The sequence below is a fragment of the Anoplopoma fimbria genome, chromosome 17 (genome assembly GCF_027596085.1).
Source record: "Anoplopoma fimbria isolate UVic2021 breed Golden Eagle Sablefish chromosome 17, Afim_UVic_2022, whole genome shotgun sequence".
Lineage (NCBI taxonomy): Eukaryota > Metazoa > Chordata > Actinopteri > Perciformes > Anoplopomatidae > Anoplopoma > Anoplopoma fimbria.
This window is the reverse complement of record NC_072465.1, coordinates 20,312,194-20,330,986: the sequence shown is the minus strand read 5'-3', so window position 1 is coordinate 20,330,986 and position 18,793 is coordinate 20,312,194. Positions and strand designations below refer to the sequence as shown.

At 39.5% G+C, this 18,793-nt stretch overlaps 1 protein-coding gene across 1 annotated transcript in view; it reads left to right on the top strand.

The window, feature by feature from the left end:
* The first annotated feature begins 8,255 nt into the window (after nucleotides 1–8,255).
* Nucleotides 8,256–18,793, top strand: part of ppp1r16b (protein phosphatase 1, regulatory subunit 16B) — a 79,137-nt gene continuing 68,599 nt past the window's right edge. The window contains exon 1 of the mRNA XM_054617672.1: nucleotides 8,256–8,378. The gene's annotated coding sequence lies outside the window, so the exon portion shown is untranslated. The remainder of the gene's footprint in view (nucleotides 8,379–18,793) is intronic.

Here is an 18,793-nt window from a genome sequence, read left to right as displayed (position 1 = left end):
GCCACTGTGTTGTTCCTGTGTGTGGAGTAACACAACACCAGCGCCCCCTTGTGTCACAATGTAGAAACTACAGCAACGTCAGCACGTCAACAATTTGTAGTCCATAGGACATAAAAAAAAAACTACAGGACCTAAAGGCACACAGAGTGGTAAGTGTTTAAGGCACACTACATGATATTGGCCACATAACTATTGCTACTGTTGAACTTTCTGAAGCATCTTTATCGTTGTTTTAAATATTAATGTAAATGTAATTTACTAATATGACCACCAGAGGGAGCTCTTATCTTTCTGTAAAATGAGGGTGAACGGCATAGTTTTGTTGCTTTACTTTATCAACAATTGGGGCCCATTTCCTGCAATAACGTTTGTCTACATTAACTGTTTCCATCCAATCTAAACAGATGTAGTGATTTTCAGTATATTTATGTTAAAAGACGTAGTTTCCCTTGATCTATCCTGGAGAGATTCAACTGTTTTTGATCAAATGTTTGCTCATTACTTGTTCCAAGTGCAGCTGTTTACACTCTGGAGTCTTAGACTGTGATTAACAAAAAAGACCAGTCTCATGTGTAAACTGGTTGATTTTTGATCCCACTGAAGGCACTATACTTGACTGCAAACACATGTTTAAGGTGCAGCAATGACTTACAGGATAAGCTGCGGAGTATCTGGGAGTGACTGCCTTGCTTGAAGGAATTTAAAGAGTTGGTTGGTGTATCTGGGGATTACACAGTGATTTTTTCTTTTTTCTCACTTATCCTTATTTTCTAACATTAGTATATGGTCCGATGAACTTGGGACAGGTATGCTTCAATCACATTTCATTGGTCTATAAAGAGTTAAAAGGAACTTTTTAAACCTTCACTAAAACTGCACTGTCAGTGTCTGCAAACCTCGATGGAGCTCCCACAGAAGCTTTGCTGCAGAGTCAGACCGCAGCCTGCCTCCAGCAGAGTGAATTACCCCTCTGCTGGTGGGTGTTAGAATTTGGAAACCTGTGGTGTCATTTTTGTGCAGACAGAAATAGAAACAGAAACTTTTATGCAGTAACTGCCAACACTTTTAAGAGTTCTTGGTCATGATCTATGCATATATTTACATTTTAGGCATTCACAGTCACTGGCTCAATAGGTTCAATGAGACACCGATACAATGCCAAGAAGAGAAACAGGCAAGAGGAGAATTTATTATTTATCATTATTTTTTATTTATTATTACTAGATCAGTTGAAAGAGAATGTCTTGCCAAAGAGGAGTCACAGTATAATCTGGTTTACTGTCAAATCTTCAAAAAGAACGCTCAGACCTGCAGGTTTTTCTTCAGAGCTGCATTATTGTTGATCTCAGCGTGACGTGTGAGTGGCAATCATTGGCGTCTATGACAGGATGGAGAGGAGCTTAATACTCTGTTTGAGTGGCAGAATCTGACTGACTCCCATTGAATATCCTGCTTGCAGAGATGGAAAATACATTTACAATTCTTATACAATATGACACTAAGAGAGGGAAATACCATACTTTTCACCTTCCAAAATAATATGTATATATAGTTACTTCTGAGATTATTATTACAAAATCACACATGATGAATTTATAAAATACAATTCATTGCTAAAGATTAACCCCGTGGTTCCCAAACTCTTTGGCCTGTGACCGCTTACAAAAACAACATTGTCTACTTAGGGGGTCCCTCTCATGTTTCAGATGGCTACATGTATCAATAGCAGTTTCACATAAGAGACATTTCCCCTCTAAAGTTGAACATGCTTTCAAATAGCTGTTGAAGTGCCAAAGAGGTAAATTTCTCCAATATGTTGCCAAAAAACGCAAATATTAGATCCAGAAATAAAAAGAAAGTATATACATGTATATACATTTACCTACAGTAAAATGCTACATGATTATAATATATATATTGTATAATTTTATATATAATACAAACAATCATAATCAGTGTTCTTTTTTCTGTACTTGATAATTCGTCTTTAATTTTAGTTTAACTCCTGCAATTTTACATGGTTGCTTTCTTTTTTCGAAGTACTTCTTACTGCCCGCAGTGCAGACATTTAACAATCAAATAAAACAGCTAACATATCCAAAGATTAAAGTGGCGCTGCATTCACAGAAAATGTATGACACGTTTGTGGAGGACACCAAATCAAATAGCTTGAAGTGGTTAAAATAGAATACAAGGAAGACAATAAAACTGTCCAAAAGCAGCATTTTAATGTGTTTTTATGGCTTTGTTCCAGCTGCTAAATTCACGATTCCTCCCTTCAACTGAGATATCAGCAATATGCAAATAACCCAGAGTAAGTTCTCCCAGGAAACACACTTATTTGTGGATTATCTTTCCTTGGGCCATAAGGATGACACCATCCCTTCAGTTCTCAGGAGAAACGTTGCACAGCAGAAGTTTAGCAAAAAAGAAATAAACCGCATTTGGATTTTTGAGACGGAAAACGACAAAAGAAGTAATTTAAGGGTGTTCAGGTTTGCAGGTAAATGGCTGATGTAATTTTTCTTTAGTAGAAGAATATGTGAAGTGAAATTACTTTCCATTTTAAAGCCATGGCCAAACGAGTTGGAGCAGTCTGGATGAAGTGAATGTGGGGTTTTCTTTCATAAATGTACCATTTGATACATGCATTCTGCAAAGCCATTTTGACCCTTTCGAATAGTCATGAAAACACATTTTCTATCAGTGAGCATGCAGATAGTCTGTGAGAGTAATCATAAACCAGAGATCAGTTGCAAATAATGATTTCCTTTTTTATTCATCTCCCTCCACACTGCAGCTTTCACTGTTCATTCAAATCCCTCTGCTTTTGATAAATGCTACTGTCCCCGGGAGATACACCCCCCTCTGGAGCCCTTACAGGCAATTCAGCAGCAGACACTATTTCAATTTTCCATGCCTGCAAAGTGTTCTTATTTGCTACTTGAATATACTAAAATGTAGATGTTATCTAGAATTTCAACAAATATAACCAACCCTAGCTTTAAGCAGCAATAATAAAATGTAAATATACTCAAGTATAACTGTTACAGTTTTGCAAAAGTGATGGATTCAAAATCTTAGTTAAGTAAAATAATGCAAGTATCAACAGCAAAATGTTCTCAGTATCAGAAGTAAAAGTACTCATAATTATGTAGCCCAGTAGTGAAAAAAAGATGTATCACGTATTTCATTATTGGAGTATTACTACTGATGGAATACTGTGTAAACAGGATTTTCATGGTTTAGCTGGTGGACGTGAAGCTATGAGTTACTTTATATTCTATTAGGTCATTTAATCTATGACAACGATGCATCATATTCAGTAAACTGATTATGTTTTGTTTGTAAATACAAATTTTACAATGTCACTACTGTCAGATGAATGTAGTAAAAAGTTAAATGCTTCCCTCTGAAATATAGGTGAGTATATAGCACATATTAAAACATGTATTTCTTGAGGTTGTATCCACTTAAACACAGAAAAAAACATAGAAACTGGTGAAACATTACATCCATTCCAATAAACAAGTATCTTCAGTGTAAAGAACATTAAGGTATTGAAAGCGATGTCTGTTCACTCAATGCTGTTAACCAGACGATGCGGGTCAATAATATAAGCTGCAGTGCACTTTAAGAAAAGGGCACTCCATTAATACTGAAATTGCATTGTGATGAATAACAGTCTGATTGACATGCAATTGATTGCAATAAAAAAAGAAGTAAAAGTGGTTGATAATAAGAGAATACTCCATCTGCGTGGATGTGCTAATATCTTAATGGGAAGACTTGACAAGTTGGACCCGTTGCTCACAGCAGCTACATGGCACCGATCCAGTCTTCAGCACAGAGAGAAGATAGAGATAAAGGAGAGGTTTGGATCAATGCAGGGCAGAAAGACATGCTGCTTATAGTTAGAGCAGATTTATAATACCGTTTTTAGCATCACACTCAAAGAAAGATTGTCTCTCCTGCATCGTTCCTCAGGAGGAGATCTGCAGCAGCGTCGGATATTTGATGTATCTGTTCTTGTTTCATTGGTCACCAAACATTGTGTCTCATTGTCTGCCTGCTAACCCTAAAAACTGATGAAGGAAAGTTTCTGACTTGAAAACTCACTTTCAAATTTAGCGCTTAATGATCAGATTAATCATTCTGAAGCACTTTACAGTCAGCATTTGCAGGCCTGTCCTGGACAAAGTGAAAGGAATGATTGATTTTATTTCAAGACTTGGATGAGAAGATTGATACCGGAAGTTTGATACTATTCATTTAATATACAGCTACAGAAAGAAGATGGTTAGCTTAGCATAAACACTGGAAACAGCAGGAAACAACTAGCCTACGTCTTTACAAAGGTTACAATCCTCCCTACCAATACCTTTAAAGCTCGCTAATTAGCATGCTACATCTTTACATGGTGTTATGGGGCTGACTATTTCCTGGCAGTGACTTTCTGGGCTTCCAAGCTAGCTGTTTCCCCCTGTTTCTAGTCTTAATGCTAAGCTAGGCTAACTGGTAGCACGCTGTAGCTTCATCTTTAGCGTGCAACAAGAGGGGGGTATCAATCTTCTCATCTAATTCTTGGCCAAAATTTTCCAATGGAATTTTGAATGGTTCAAGAATAAATTTGAGTGCCATCTTGAGGTACATTGCAAAGACCTAATCCTCATTCTTAAGTGTTACTTTGCGATCTTTGTTTAGTCGTGCCACTCCCAACAAAACAACCAGCCCTTTTTGCTACTAGGGAGAAGTATGGCAAGTACAAATCCATAAAATATGTAAAGGGTGAAGTTTTAAGCCTACTCGCCATTTCCAAATGCCATGGGAGCAGGAAGATTAGGGTTAAGAGGAAAAAGGGGAGTGTATGAACAAATACTTTACTCCATCAACCGTTACTGCTGACCCAGATTCTCAGATCACCGTGTGTTTCTGTGTTAAAATTTTTATGCCCCCATTTTATCCATGTGTCTTTGTCACAGCCCGTGTCCTAAAAGCACATTCCCTTACAACGAAAAACTACATAGTGAATTACGTTTGCTTTTCAAATTAGTCAGTGTAAGTGATGAGGTCGTAGTAGTAGATGGGTCAGAAAACACAGGGCTTTCACGCAGGAGACTGCTAATTGTGTCCCAAGTGAACCAAGTCATTTTGTTGCCTGAACCTTAGAATGTAGTAATTTTGTTGTCAAAACCTAGCCGATAAGTTTTGTGACAATATTGTTTCGTTTGTCTCAATTTTGTCAAAGTGTTAAGTCAAACCATGTTGTTGTTTTTACTATTAACCAAGTAGTTTTGTATTGTATTTTGTTTTATTTTGTTCCAATTAGTGTTAGTTACTGTAACAATAATCTGTGGAAAAAAATATGTTTCCCTTGAAGCATTATTAAGAGGGAAGTTACATTGTATGGGACGGTAATTTTATAGGAGACAGGCTTGCTTTGTCAATATGTGCATGTGTATCTGCTTGTTTGCCAGGTTTGGATATTATTATGCTTCAGTAAAAACTGTACATCTTGAGGCACATCAAGATCTCACAATCTTGAGATGCATTCATAAAATGGTATGATCATAATATTTGCCATGATTATTGCAGATTGACTGTCATGTGTCAAAAGTTTGGTGAAGTTTTTATAATTAGATCTTTAAAGTTAAGTGCCTTGAAGCGAACACTTTGATGATCAACATGGTTGGGAATTAAATATCTTCCATCCCCGAAGACTAACGAGGACTCTACAGGGCAGACGGAAGTTCTTTTCTTTACCGGACAATAATATTAAGTGAATGATCGAATGATTAATAATTGAAAAGAGAAAAGAGAAGTGTGGCCACACCTTCACCACCTAAGGCAGTTTAAGTTATTCAGAGTCCCTCTGGGCTCCTGAAGACCTTCTCCTGTTGAGCTTCCTTACATCATGAGCTAGTCTGGGTTATGCTTCTTTCAAAAATGCTGTTGCATCTGCCCACCGTTGCATTTGCATGTACCAGATTTTATATATCTGTGACCCATTTGTATCCTTTATATATACAGTACCAGTCAGAAGTTTGGACACACCTTCTCATTCAATGGTTTTTCTTTATTTCTTTATTCATTTTTTTCTACATTGTAGATTAATATCGAAGACATCCAAACTATGAAGGAACACATATGGAATTATGTGGTAAACAAACAAATGCTCAACAAACCAGAATATGTTTTATACTTTAGATTCTTCAAAGTAGTTGAATGAGAAGGTGTGTCCAAACTTTTGACTGGTACTGTACATATATATAATTCATATTTTATGTATTGTTCTTTGTTGCACGCTAGCCTTTTTAGCACAGCCTGAAAAGTATGCCATCATGCATTTCACTTTTCATATTGCATGAGCATCTGACAAATTAAACATTTAATTCTGAATTGTCAATAGTCTTCCCTTGACAAAAACAAAAAAACCTCAAAGAGTCGTTTCATCTCAAATGTTTTCATTGTTGCCTGTGCATTTCAGGAGCTTTCTACAAAAGAGCACCACTATCTTGTGCCAAGAGACAGATTTCTGCACTAGAATCAAGATAAAGACACTCCATGTGGTGGGTGGTTGATTGCTCGAGGTATGACCACAGAGACAGGAGACATGGGAGTACAGACAAGAAGAAGAGAAACCTAGAAAGGAAAGGAGACACAAGTAGGCAGAGATACAGAAAGAAAAGGAGGAAATCCCAAAGAGTGGGAGAGAAAACTGAGAGACTCTCTCTTCCAAAGTCGACTGCCTCTCCAGAGAGGCTGCGCAGACAAAGCACTGGTTTTATTATCAGCTTCAGTGTATTTCTGACACCTCACGAGCATTAAGACAAGTAAAAAAATACTGTTTAATAATACATTAATTATAAAGTCTGTGAAATAAAAGTTCTTGTCAGGTTGAGTGTCCCAAATATTCAGTAATCTCCTGTTGAGACCTGCAAAACAAGAGTCTGAGTTACTGAATGATTAACCACTGGTTCATGCAAAACTATTATTTACCAACAATGCAGATAATAAAGATAATTCTCTTGGTGTCATAAACTTTTGAACAAGATAAATAATCAACATGTGTACTTGTTTACAGAAACACTTGACTTGTATGTAGATGTATAATCTATCTATAGTTAAAATGGCAGTCAAACTCACTGCACCATATATTTAGTATGCCAAAAAAAGATTTAGTATGACCCAAGACATATATGTCAAATGCAGTATGACAAAAATACCAGGATGCCCTGCTGCATCCTGTCACATTTTTCAGTATGCAAGCCAGCATGCTTTCCTGGCTATTCTGATCTCTGCACGGTAGATATATGAGCAAGAGACTCAAAGTTCAAGGTGCAAGGTTATGTGGTAGTATGTCCCAATTCAATGCATACTGCATGCAACATTACGTACTTTGTAAGGGCAGCTGCAGTTTGAGCTAAAAGTTAAAAGAAAATGTATTAGTGCAATATGGAACGCAGTGTCCTTTTATGTTTTAACATACTTGGCTGATAAGGCTGATCCTACGGTGGCCTGGAGAGCTCATTGCACTGCAACCTTAACGTAAATGTTAATACAGAAAACACACAAAAAAATACAGAAACATGCTGAAAATACAGAAAACATCTAAGTACTGAAATGTGCTGCAAATAGCCCAGACGACAACAGAAATTGTTTCCAGGGGACCCATAAAAATGATGCGCAGGCCAGGACACACTTATGTCCAAGAAACGTGTAATTTAGCTAATTTTCCAAAGTCAGTTTTGGTTGGCAGACTTTAATAACTTAATGTGGCACAAACCATGGCAACAACAACTTTATGCACATGTTTTTTTTTTCAAAGTTGCAGCGTGTTGATTTCTTAGGGCCACCATATAATTCTTACATTCAATCGAACCTTCGATGGTGTCTGAGCGTAATTCACTTCAAGTTGAAATATTTCTCTGAATTGATTAAATTCCATCCAAAAACAACACAACTAATCTTTTCTAAAGGTGGTGGGTGGAGGTAGGGCCCCCCCCCCCCGGTGGTCTCGGGTCCCCCACTTTGTGCACCCCTGCCCTGCACGGTGCTCCTCAGTCTCCTCCTCCCTCTCAGCCCCGCCCTCCAGGAGTGACTCGGTGTAGAGGAGAGAGAGACAGAGACAGAGAGAGAGAGAGAGAGGAGACTCTGCAGACACACACACATTCACACACAGTTTCTATCTCTCTCACACACACACACACACACACACACACACACACACACACACACACACACACACACACACACACACACACACACAGTGAGCTCCTCTCCTCAGCCCCCTTCTCTGTCTTTACTAACGGGACAAGTTTAAAACCTTCAGGATATCTCGGCTGGTTTTCTCTCGCCTCCATGTGAACGGGAGTGAGGTGAGTGCACAAATGTACTTGTCAGTTTTTATATTTTAGGAGGGTGAGCCTTTAACTGGCTGAAACTAAACGAGGAGAAGAAAAAGGGGATTTATTTTTTTCCTCATCGGAGGAGGAAGCGGCAGACAGGAGGAGGAATCTCTTCCCTTGCTCACTTTACCGCCTTCCGAGGGTCCCTGAACGCCCCAACAACGTGAAGTCGGAAAGGGGGAAAAAAAATAAAGCCAGTCGTTTCCTCCGCTTGTTAATTCAGATACATTGTTTCTGCTTCAACATCCTCCTTTAGCACCGCTGTGGTGTCTCACATGGCTTTTCCCCCCTCTACAGCCGCTCCTGCAGCAGACACTTTGGCCACTTGGACACAGTTTGAACCCGTTCATGTTCTGCAGGGATTTACCTCATATAAAGTAGTGCTGTTACTTTTATAAATCACCGTGCAGAGGCGAGGACAGAGCTGCAAGGCTGGAGATGTTCACGGGTCTGCAAACTGAGGTTGCAGTGTTTCAACTTTCTGAATGGAAAATATGTGTGGGTTGAGTAGCAAAACGGGGGTCTGCCAGTGGCTGTTGATTCTTAAATGAATTGTTTGATTCATTGTTGTATCAACTGTTTAAATAATTTGGCAGAAAATAGGGGAAAATCTGCTTATTTTTTTACTCCCAACACATTCAAATGACAGTGATATAAATGAAAATCCAGACCCATGAAACGCTAGGACCAGCATATGTTTGACATTTTTTGGATAGAAAGAATACTTAAATTGATTATTTCAAGTGTCAAAGTCAGTTTATGGTTTTATAAAACAGAGGAGAGCAGAAACTCCTCACATGATAAAGGACTAAGATAGTTCATTATCAAAATGGTGGTTGTTTTATAATCTGTCAACCCAATCGAATCTGCCTCCATGGTACAGACCAGTCCTCATTAAACATCAATGAGATCCTTAAGTACCAGTATGACACCAGCGCTGCACCATTTACCGGCCCTGTCTCTCGCTGTCACATCCTTGATGTTCTCACAATAGACTGGACACATCATCACTTTGTTAGTGTCACTTTGTGCCAGATGTGGACGGGTGGTATCTCCGCCCGGCTGTGTCGGCCTTTCTAAATGTTTGATGTGTGGAGACGTCCTGAGCCCTTTCTCCCGTTGTTCCTCTCAACATCTGCGCCGGCTGTCAGCTCATGTTTAGAAATGGGCCGCTGGGAAGAGAGGTGGTACAATCTGCCTCCACGCAGACACACTTAATGCACATATAGTACCAGAAAATGAGCTGCCGCAGGTGTGCAACACAAACATGCATCTAGAGACTATAATGTCTCTAGATGCATGTTTGACCTAAACATTGTGTTGGATGCACAAGGCTCAGGACTGAGTAGACTGTGAGTAGCTTTGTCTCAGCTTTGACATGTGATGCTCACGAGGGAAATTCTGACACTGCAAAGAAGACACGTAAAAGCAAGTCATTTAAGCTTGCAATTTCAGGCTTTTGGCACATTTAAAAAAAAAAAAAATGGAAGGATGTCAGAGATCAAGCTCTGGCTGTGCCCCGGCTCCCTACACATGATCAGCAGTGGTCATTGTAAGGTGGAGCTGCAGGGCACCGTGCACAGAGGAGAATGTAGTGTAGGTTTACGTCACAATGGGCCCTTGTCATTTCCCAGTTTGTACCTCCTCGCCTCCTCTCCTCCCGTCCCCTTCGACCCAGCAGAGGATGAGACGCGAGGACAGAGCAGTCGAGGCAACAGGCATTATTCTAATTAGACATTCTCGCCTCGTAGCCGTCATTTTAAAGGGACGTCAATTAGATATGACGCGTTGCACAGCTGCATCAGCTGTCCGTTGTTTTGTTATACTGCCGTATTTTATGATCTCTGTCAGATGAGCGTAACAGTATTTATGACAAGTTATATATTTACTTTTAATTCACTTCATAACATGGCATAATGTGACAAGAATGTACAGATGTTATGCATTTTTATTTAACATACACAAATATATTATAGCCTTTTAGATATTTCATTGTGTGAAGCAAATGTTTTCATGAAACGTGCTACACAAATAAAACGTGACACATGATTAAGTGATAAACACAGGCCTCTCTATCTATGTGACAACATGAAATACAAATGAGTGCTGAATGCAGGATAATGATCTTATTGTTATAATAATTTGACTTCAGCAGCTGTTTGCATCTGTAAACAACATGTCATGACTATAGCAGCTGAATTGGGTGTAAGCTACATTCAAAACATAATTAATATCAAGTTGAAGTGACTTTAAGGAATGAGTCTTATGAGGTGATGCACAAACAGTAGAGGTCAGATGGATAAATCATCTTAAATAACTACAATTTATGAGAACAAAAGGAACATTAGTCCTGCCATGGTTTGAGATTATTCCAGTTGTGTGTCACGGCTCTTTTATTCATCAAGAGTGCAGGAAAAGAGAAGGATACTTCGGTCTTTCCTCGCTCAAGCTCCTCTGACAAACCTCCTTGCTGCTCAAGATGCATTTTAAGAATTGGGACGTCCTTCAAGATGAGACACTTTGATTGATTTCCAGGTCACACATCCTGAGGATCGAGTATTGAGGAGATGGGGAGGGCACAAAATCAAGAAATGAGACAGGAAAACCCAGGGGAATTAAAAAAAACAAAAACCAAGCAAAGACTGTTTTGACAAGGAGGAAGAACACGAGTAAAGAGCCTGACAATCAAGAAGAGTTTGGGTCATGAGTCTGCACACTAATTCATCTGCCTCTGCTGTTTGTGTGTCATGACACCCGCCTGATCTGCTGTAGTAGCCAGCTATCATCTAGTTTACTTTTTAAATGATATGAAGGGTACGTGCTTATGTTTAGTTTTCTTACATTGCAAAATATATACAAAAAAACAACAACAAATAATTGCAATGTCTTCTTTCCTCTATTAGTTGGACCTAATGCACACTCAAACACACATTAGCAATGTCCTCCACATGACAGCAAACCGTTCCTCTGGTATTTCAGACAATAAATCATTAGGCTGTGTATGGCCTGATGGCAAAATGAGATTCCTCTGAGTGTCTGAGTGAGCAGTCTCTGATCTCTGTGGAGCCCCGCTGCGCTCCTCCAGTTCCTCCTCTTCACCGATGAGCTGCCTCCTTAATATATTCTCTGTAGTTTTGTACCCTAACTGATGTTTAATTATTCCGACACGGTGATTTGGCTGTTGCTCATAAAATATTGAAACAGAACAGCGGCCCAGGAGGCGCGCTGAAAGTCACCGGCTTCACTTTATCCTTAAGTAGGACTCGGGCGCCGTCTGTGACCGACTTCAAAGGGAGTCAACACAGACACACAACCACCACATAAGCTGTTTAATGACATTTTTGCTTAAATAAAATAAATTTTTTCTCTTCGAAAAGCGATTATACTAGATCAGCGTTCTGATTACAGCTACCAACCAGGCACTGTCTGCTAATCTGTGGTCTTAATACTGAGACAGGCAAATCTCAGGGCAGCTATCAAGGCTAGTTAGAGGCCTTTAAAGTCCACCGCACCTTCTCTTGTCCACTTTGTAAGTTTCTTAAAAACTCACAACTGTTTAATTGGTCCCTGGATGTTGATTTGAAGGGTTGATTGAGGTTTGGCTTGTTTGTACTGAAACGGGTTGTGTGTTATAAAATTGTGCAGCTGTGTTTTGTTCCACAATCCATTTATTTGGTTTTAGAGCGAGACAAAAGGATACCAAATTAAAACCAGTGGGTACGTTTCCTTCAGATTGTGTTGTTTCGGCTTTTAATTGATCAGGGGACATAATGGTGGACCCCCTGCTGATGCATGCTGGGATATCTGAACCTCCCCCTGTGACCACTCACTGAGAGGATGAAACCACAAACCTCATTGTTTTGTAGATAAGAGCCTAAGCATCGTGTCTGTCGTCCCGATCGATCAGCGCCGTGTGTTTGTGTGTCCGTTCGTTTGTTCGGCTCTTCATTTTCAGACGGTAACTTTTCTGTTTAGACAACGTATCTCAACATTTGATGATTTTTTTAGGTTTCAGATACATTTAAGTACAACAGTATAACTTATATGGCTGCAGACAGTAACCCTATTTCTTAGGAGCTTGGTTGCAACAATATTTAAAAATGATCTGAAATGTTTAGAACTTGAAGATTATCTAAAATATAAGTCAATATTAGACAGAAATATTTTCATTCTACATGATTTGCTTGAGATATGGAAGTAAGATTTTTATTATGCTGAAAAATTGCAAACTCCAAAAAAAGCAACATCCTACAATTTTTGTTCAGATAATCAAGCATCCAAGTAGAAAAACAGACATCACCCAGACCCCATGATCATATCTAGAGCTGCAACAATAAGTCGATAAGATGATTGACGGATTGGATAGTCATAAACATATTCTGCAACTATTTACAGTATTGATTTATCCTTTATTTTTCATGCAAAAATGGCAAATATAAAGTAGTTCCAGTTTATCATTTCAGTTTTTTTTATATTTTTTTATCAATATATACTGAATATCTTTGGGTTTTGGGCTGTTTGTCGGACAAAACAAGATGTCCACAGACCTCACCTAGGGTTTTTAGGGTATTGTGACATATATTTAAAAAATTTAAAAAAGATTCCTTCATTGTATATGCCAAATGATTACTCAATAATGAAAATAACGGTTAGATGCCCCAATCAAATCTCTAAACACACTCCGTTAGACATAAAACCCCTCTGATTGCACATGACCTTTCTCACCACAACTCATTCCAGGTCTTCCAATCAGGCGAATGAGTGGATTTTGCTGTGTCACATAGGTGCGCACAATCCTTGAAAAAACCCCCATTATAATATTAAAAAAATGCAACGTAAACAAGCTAAATCAAGGCTGTTTTTCATAGTTTATTAAAAGTTAACATTACGTGGCAGGCTGTTGTTCACTCGTGACGCACAGTGTGTTATTGCAGTTAAAGCGAAAGGTAAAACACATGTCTTTAAAGGCTTTCATGCATATTGAATGTCCTTTTTGACTCACTGTGTTCTTACATCCTTTTTTTTCTGGCCCTGTGCTGTGTTTGTCGCTCGTTGCATGTTTCTGTGTCAAAGACAAAACATCTCATGCTTCTGTCTTTAGAAGCAGGCCGGCCAATCAGAGTCAGTGAAGTGTTGTGAATAGGAAGTGAGCTCATAGAATGTGTGTGCCTGCACTCTGTGTTCAGGAAGGCGTTTGACTGAGAGGGGGTGGGGGGGGCATTGTGAAGGTTTTTTCCCTCACATTGTTGTGGAACGCACATAAGAAAGCCTCTCTGGTCTCTCTCGAAAGTTTCAGCATGTTTACTCATACGTACATGATTTTCCAGTGTCTTATCAAAGCCATCTTTATAAATATATAGAGAGCTTGAAATGATTGATCTTGTTGTGAGAAGCAGTGCTTTCCATCAGTCCGTCATGCCGTCTATAGCCTGTACAAATATCCACTCCCCACTACCCAAGACTCGTGCTTTCATTCTGCTGAGCTGATGAGCAAAATGCCTCTTAGATTAGACGAACACAGCTGTTGAACTTCAAAGGCGAAATTCTGCCAATATCGAAGTGTTGTTGAAAAAGTCCCTGTGTGTGTGTGTGTGGGTGTGTGTGCGTGGGTGGGTGGGTTGGTGCTTTTTGAAGGCTGTTTTCATGAATTCTCCCTCTGCTGTTAGAGAGGGGGGCCTTTAATGTCTGGTTTGCCCTGTCCTCCATATCTCCGTCTGCGCTCTACAACCATTGGTCTAGATCCGACCGCTCTCTCTGGTGCCTGGCTGTGTCTGGTAGCGCTGAGGCTGAGGCGTGTGTGTTCGTGGTTTGTGCTCCTCTGTGTTGTTTCTTCTCTTTAGGCCATTTGTGCCATTTTTTTACCCTTTTTTGACGATGGCTCATTGTGCTTTAAAACCCTGGACACACACACACATACCACACATACACACGCATACCACACTCTGTTAACCGCTAATGTTTTTCCCATTAGGGTTTTTAACGTTTTATAAACTAGTGAGAACCGATGCTGCCTCAGCTCTGATTTCTTAAGTGCACAATTCCTTTTGAAGTGTGAACAGCTGGATCTGTTTAAATAATGATGAGTGAGCACAAGTTGTCAGAAAGCTTACTTTTAGGAATCCTCCAAAGAAACCGAATGTTTAAAGCACATTAGTGTCTAGACATGATGCTGGTGTCTAAACCGATCAGCACCAGTTGCACCATTCATGTAAAGAAGGAGCAGGTAGCTCAGATCTGACACAGATGTGCGGCCTTGTGTTGCTCCGGCTCTGGAACAATGACATGGTCAGTTTCTAGAGCTGTGGGTCAAAGTCTCCGCTGGGTTTCAGTCCAGCTATCTAATTACCTCCACTAAGGGAAGTTATGTGTTTCTGTCCTGTTTGTTGTCGGCAGGAAGTCTCAGAATCATGTTGACAGCTTTTAAAGAAATTCAGTATAAAGGAACAAGTGTTTTTTGATGTTGCTCTACATTTTGAATCTTTTGATCTTTTGTTAACGTTGTGAACAACTGCATTTCTGGCATTTTTAACCCAAGGTAATAAGTGACTGTGTGTATTGATGCAAATCCAAATTCGGATGAAAAAAACATTAAAAATACCACCTGGTAGAATAGAAAATCAGCAACAATTTGGATCAACAACAAAAACATATTAACTCAAATGTCTCAGATAATCTCATTATTTTTGCAGAAAAGCACTAAATTGTTTTAGAACAAAACTTTTCATTTGTCAAGTATTTGATTCACTTCAAATACGCAAACAACTAACTACCAAATGCTGAAGATAATTTGTACTCTTATTTACTTTGTTTCCAATATGTGGTACGTTTGAATTATTCTTGGAAAATCGCATACGGGTTAGTGGAGCGATGTGAGAAATGCTGAAGGGAGCGCAGGAAAGGATAGAAAAAGAGACCGCTTCCACTGCCCTACTTGGAAGAAGATGTTGTGTGGCATCTAGATGGGTCTGCATGTTATTTGGTGCTCAGTAAAGCATTTGATTTCAAACAGTGCAGCGCTATAAGTAAAAATGTCCCCATCATACGTGATCTTTTCCACAGATATTACAGATTGTATTCTGCTTGCGCATTAACCATACTTCAGTCAAACAGGAACTGATATCCCTGATATTCCCTGCATGAGATTGGAAACATGTGTTGTTATATATATATATATATATAAAGTTTAACTGTCACAGATTCAAACTAGCAGTGTGAGTGTTATAACTGCATTAAATCAGAATTTCACCAACATAAGTGATCAACGTATCGAGGGATCGACTCTCCCCTCATTCTTTTTTTCTGCCTTGGCTTATCTGAAACTAACGGACACAGACAGATCTTTGTTCTGTAGTGTAGTAAAAAGAGATATCCGCATGTATAGCTCTTGCTCTGGCTGTGCCCACAGTTACTGGAACAGTGCAGGCTCACTGCAGACCCATCTAGGTTTTAATAGCGGATTAGAAGTGACACTTACTGCAGGCTGGCTGAGTCTAAGCCTTGTTTACTCTGGCTAGGTCTCAGCCGGGGACTCAAACCATCATTAGGCAGCGAAATGACTCAACAGTGGGACAGAGCTGCAGACAGGGAGAGCGAGAGAAAAGACTAAAGAGGGGAAAAAGAGTAGGAGGAACAATTCAATGAAAAAAAAACCGGAGGATTTTCCTGAATTTGCGCGAGATAGAGTGAACTGGATGACTTTAGCTGGGGGGGGGAACAGGGCGGGCCGTGGTCAAACCCTTTTTATAAATAAACAGACAGATTTGTCTAAAATAAACATGAATCTCTCATGTCTGTGCGGAGCAGATGGGCCAATAACCCCACCCAGGACCGGGACGGGGCGGCAGGCCCTAAACATGGACTGCTGCTGTTGTGCAGAGAGGCTGCAGGCCAAGTTTTATCTGCATGGAGGTCTGAGGCCTTTTATAAAAACCATCTACGCAAAAAAAAAAAAAGAGATCTACAGAAAAACAACCAATTCAGACATTTCTCCAATTCAAAATGGATTTGCAGTAAAGGGATCAGTACCACGTCTTGTCAGGAAAGGTTTTAAACCCCTGACCGGAGGATCTGGACCTCATTTTGACGGCTGTAAACCTGCGTGTTGTTATGATGATGTAACAGAAAGCAATAGGCTCACGGTGGGCAGGTGAAATCCAAAGCTGTCCATTTGTTAAAAAAACATCTCAAGGATCAAAGAAAGCAGAACACAGTAACAGAGACAACAAGAAAATGGAAAAGCAGAGCAAGAAGACTAAATGTTTTTTGGGCCATGGCAGGGCATGAATCTTTTCTGCAAAGTGCCTGCTGCTGAGAGGAAGTGAATTATATTCCTTCAAAGTTAGCCTAATGGACTGTAAGACAGGAGTGCAGAGGACTGAGTCTAGATGAGACGACTTAAGCTGCTTACACACAAGGAACCATGCAACATTTTCTGGTTAAATTATCTGGGAAAGAGTTTCACCAAGGTTCAGGAGTTCACACAAAGGTCTTCTACTGTTTATGGAAAGAGTCTGTTTCCTGTCTTAATGTCTGCGTTGCATAGATTATGCCATTATGTAGCTCGTGAGACAAGGAAATGCAAGATGTTAAAGGTAAACTGTGAAGTATTCGACCAGTAATAGTGCTGTGAAGCAATGTTTTATGAGTTGATCCTCGTTTTTGCTTGTACCATGAACACGCGTCTGCACACGGGCGACATGATGCACATTCCTGCCTCTGGTTTCCTGCTGTTGCTGATGGAAGAAGCGTAGTAATGCGCCTGCAAAGGCAATGATGTATAGGACTACAAGCTAGCATTTAACCAATGCACAATTTAAGATATAAAAAAAATGTTTGTAGATGTTTTATGATTAAGGAAAATGCATTTGGAGGTGTAATGAGTAGTCATTTGAGCCCTAAGCAGTGAGTTAATGGAGTGGCTCTGTAGCTAATTTGATAATTGATTGATAAATTGTCGAAATCACCAACCGTTCTCTGGTTCCAGTATCTTAAATGTGTGTATTTCTTGTTTTATGTAGTCTTGTATGATGTAGAAGATTGCAAAAAAAATAAAAAAAAAAATCCTCAGGGAATCCTTTAATCTCTTTCATTGGCTCCTTTGCTCTCCATCAAACCAACATGCAAGGAAACCGTCACTTTGTGCGTGCTTTGCCTGGGAATGTCGCTGCTTTGCTCTCACCAGAGCCGTGGAAGGAGATTGCTGGTAATCTCACTAGGTCTTGCTGCAGTGCCTTGCATAAAAAAAAAAATACCAGCTCCTGTTTCCACATGAAGAAACGTATAGGTTAAGGTGCAATAGATGGTGATCTTGGGTTTGAAAGAGTCCTTTTTACTTGCTCTCTTGTTTTCTCCTCTTTGTGATGAGTTTTGATCCGTTGAGTTTATAGAACTGATTCTAACCTTATGTTTGTTTGAGATGAATCTCCTTTTGGTACATTGCATGATAAAATACAAGCACTGCCTAAAAATAAAGGTTGATTTGATTTTAAAGATTTCTACAAGAAACTTCAGTCTACACTTGAAAAGATAAACGAGAAGCTTACGAGGTGCAACGTGAAACCCCTTTCCAACTGGACAAAAAAACCCTCAAACATCTGGCTTTTTTGTAAAGGCCGAAAGGTTAGAATAGGCATTCATTCCCAGGAGAAATGCCTTTGCAGTAGTCACAGGTATTAATCAGCTGCAGCTCCGATTTAAAGTGTTGGAAAAATGACATCTGGGCGGAAACGCTTATATTCACCCCTTTTCCTGGTGCAATGCTTAAAATCATTAGGTATTTGGATAATCGTTATTATTCATTAAAAGACAAAACATACAATAAATACGACGAATAAGTCAGACAACAGTCATTTTACCTCGAGGATGGTCGTAAAACACAATTAATTTGAGGTAAAATGAAACTCATCAAAATGGTCTTTGTCAGTCTTTCCACTGTTCCAACAATCACCATCTCTAGTTTGAGCTTTTGAAAGAGAGGCTGAATTAGTAACTGAAATAAAAAAGGAAGTAACCACCGTAACATTTTCCCACTGTTTCCTAACCTGCTTCCGATGCCGTTTGTGCGTTGACCGTGAAACACCAGGAGAATAACCTCAGTGAGGCCAGTGCAACAACATGGTTTACTGGTAAGGGGAAAGGAGTCTAACGCCTATTTTTAGTGTGTTTTTCTGTAAGAAAAATACTTTAATATTTGGTGGAAAAAGGATATAAGAGAGCTCTAAATCCTTCAGTTTTCTCACTGTCTGCTTGGTAAGCTGGGGCTTCAGCCTCCCTGTTTCCTGCTGCTGACACTGTGGGCTTGTGCAGGGATGGAAAATGTTTCTGTATGTGTCAGTTGACATAGTTTTGTGTCTCTGCTCTGAAGATCTTCCAATAGACAGATCTCG